At 42.1% G+C, this 3,457-nt stretch overlaps 1 pseudogene; it reads left to right on the plus strand.

The window, feature by feature from the left end:
- The first annotated feature begins 2,178 nt into the window (after positions 1-2,178).
- Positions 2,179-3,238, plus strand: LOC116083543 (annotated as a pseudogene).
- The last annotated feature ends 219 nt before the right edge of the window (positions 3,239-3,457 follow it).

Raw genomic sequence — 3,457 nt, forward strand, 5'->3', positions numbered from 1 at the left:
TTTTTTCATGATATCCAAGATTTCCTGGAAGTTTTGTTTCAGTAATTTTTTAGATCTAGCATTTTCTTTGACTGATGTATCAATTTTTTCTATTGTATTTTCTCCATGTGATATCCTGTCTTCCCTCTCCTATATTCTCTTTATGATGGTGGCATCAGTTTTTTGGCTCACTTCCTTAGGTTTTACACTCTGGGATTCCCTCTGTCTAATTTTTTGTTTTGTTTTGTTTTTGTTTGTTTGTTTTGTTTTATTGCTTCTATTTCTTTCGGGTCTTTCACAGTTCCATTTACTTCCTTTACCTGTTTAATTCTATTTTCCTGTATTTGATAAGGGATTTACTCATTTCCTCTTTAAAGTCTCTATCACCTTTATACGTTTGGATTAAGGTCATTTTGGGGGGGCTTCAGTTGTGTTAGGATATCCATGGCTGGCTGTTTTAGGGTAGCTATGCTCTAAATGTGTAATATTCCTCTGGCATTTGTTGATTCTTTTCTTTCTAGGGACTTTAGCCCTCTGGAAAGCTTTTGTTTCCAGATGTTCCTGTTGTAGTAGGTATTGGGAGGATGGTTAACCTGAAGAGTATGCCAGGCCTCTGATGGGTGTCCTTGGGTTCCATGGTTCTGGATCTGAAGGTCTGTATGGTACCTGATCTTCAGGTCTGTACGGCTAAGGAGCTGAACATCTGATGATGTTCTCCAGAGCAGTGGCAGTAGAATGGAGATTCCCCCCAACACCCCGGCCCCAGATACAGGCTGTTCAGTGCAGCTTGACTTGCTCCAGAGGACTCATCCAGCAGGGAAGATGGGTGGGAGCAGGGAAGCTTATCTTTTTGTTCCAGGCTCAGCAGGTCTGATGAAGTTGGGAGGAAAAGTGTCAGGAGATTGTAGGTCCCTTCGGGATAGCAGACTTCTCAGTGCAGCTTGGCTTGCTCCAAAGGACTCATAACATTTCATTCTTAAAAGATACAAATCATTTCTGGAAGACTCAGCTAACTGTGTGAGGTTGTTATCAATCATTTATGAGGATGTAAGCTCTTTTTTTTTTTCTTTTTAATTCTTTAATCTATTTTACAGTCCAGACTTTATCCCCTTTCAAGTGCACGCTCTGAGTGTTGCACATCCCACACTTCTTCCCTCTTCCCAGTCTCCAAGAGGAGTTACCCACCTATACCCACCCCCACCAGATGTCCCCACTCCTTGGGGCCCCAAGAATGTGGAGGGTTAGGTGCATCTTCTATGACTGAGTCCAGACCTGGAAGTCCTCTGCTGTATATGTGTTGGAGGCCTCATATCAGCTGGTGTATGCTTCTTAGTTCGTGGCTCAGTGTCTGAGAGATTCCAGGGTTCCAGGCTAATCGATACTGCTGGTCTTCTTATAAAGTTTCCCTCCTCCTCAGCTTCTTCCAGCTTTTCCCTAATTCAATCACAGGGGTCACCAGCTGTTCATTGGTTAGGTATAGATATCTGCATCTGACCCTTTCAGCTGCTTGTCCGGCCTTTCAGAAGGCAGTCATGATAGAACCTTGTTTGTAAGCACACCATAGCAACAGTAATAGTGTCAGACCTTGGAGCCTCCCCCTCAACTGGGTGCTAATTTGGACCAGTATTCTACCTTTAAATTGCTTCTTATAATTATGATTTTTCCCTTAAACATAATTAATTATATGAAAGTTGGTATTGTAAGTGATGATTTTGATTACCAAATGGTGATACATGTCAAAATTTGTCTATTTTAATGAATGGTCATTTATCAGAAACAGTGTATTTAAACTGAGTCATGATATTATATGAAAATTAATATGTTGCTAACATTTATTTTCAAAAGAATTATGTAATTATATATAATTATATAATTTTCAAATAATTATATAATTTTTATTATACCATATGAGGATGGAAAAAAGTTGAGATTTGCATTTAAAAGAAATCACATAGAAATGCAGAAACAGGCACTGTAATCATAAAAGAATATTTATTTTTCCTTGGAATATTTATTATTCTATTTATTAATTATAGTTTTGTGTGTAAAATGTATATACAGGAATAAATTTAGCTTCATAAAATGTGTGTCATTTATTTAATCAATAGTTTTACTTAACATGCATTTTCCTCTTGAACATTTTCAATGTCTACAATATATTTAAATATACTTTTAATCATAGAAGGCTTAGATTAAAAAATGACTCAGGACGGTGCTTGGCTCTCTGAGCTATCTGGTGCCATCCTTGTCGCTGCGGCGACACTCACATCAGCTGCAGCCATGACTGAACCCTTAAGGGCCATAATGGACGGGTAACACAGATCGCCACCACACTGCAGTTCCCGGATATGATCCTGTTGGCATCTCGAGACAAGACCATCATCATGTGGAAGCTGACTAGGGATGAGACCAACTATGGCATACCACAACGTGCTCTGCGAGGACACTCCCACTTTGATAGTGATGTTGTTATCTCCTCTGATGGTCAGTTTGCCCTCTCAGGCTCCTGGGATGGAACACTGCGCCTCTGGGATCTCACAACGGGCACTACCACAAGACGATTTGTCGGCCATACCAAGGATGTGTTGAGCGTGGCCTTCTTCTCTGACAACCGGCAGATTGTCTCTGAGTCCCGAGACAATACCATAAAGTTGTGGAATACTCTGGGTGTCTGCAAGTACACTGTCCAGGATGAGAGTCATTCAGAATGGGTGTCTTGTGTCCGCTTCTCCCTGAACAGCAGCAACCCTATCATCGTCTCCTGCGGATGGGACAAGCTGGTCAAGGTGTGGAATCTGGCTAACTGCAAGCTAAAGGCCAATCACATTGGCCACACTGGTTACCTGAACACAGTGACTGTCTCTCCAGATGGATCCCTCTGTGCTTCTGGAGGCAAGGATGGCCAGGCTATGCTGTGGGATCTCAATGAAGGCAAGCACCTTTACACTTTAGATGGTGGGGACATCATCAATGCCTTGTGCTTCAGCCCCAATCGATACTGGCTCTGTGCTGCCACTGGCCCCAGTATCAAGATCTGGGGACTTGGAGGGCAAGATCATTGCAGATGAATTGAAGCAAGAAGTTATCAGTACCAGCAGCAAGGCAGAGCCACCCCAGTGTATCTCTTTGGCATGAGTCTGCTGATAGCCAGACTCTGTTTGCTGGCTATACAGACAACTTGGTGCGAGTATGGCAGGTGACTATTGGTACCCACTAAAAGTTTATGACAGAGTCTTAGAAATAAACCGGCTTTCTGAAACTGGCTTCTATGTGAGTCCTGGGAGCTGAACCCTGTTCTAACACAAGAACAGACCATGCTGTGAAACACTGAAACATCTTTGAGATAGAGGTCTACCCACTTCCCCAGTGGTGTTTTATTATCCTGGCATGTAAGCAGGAACAGAACAGCTGAGTAAACATATCAGATGTCCACACCAGCTAGGCAAAATCCATCAACTTTGGTTTGGTCTCTTTTCAT

This window comes from Mastomys coucha, unplaced genomic scaffold, assembly GCF_008632895.1.
Source record: "Mastomys coucha isolate ucsf_1 unplaced genomic scaffold, UCSF_Mcou_1 pScaffold12, whole genome shotgun sequence".
Taxonomy (NCBI): Eukaryota; Metazoa; Chordata; class Mammalia; order Rodentia; family Muridae; genus Mastomys; species Mastomys coucha.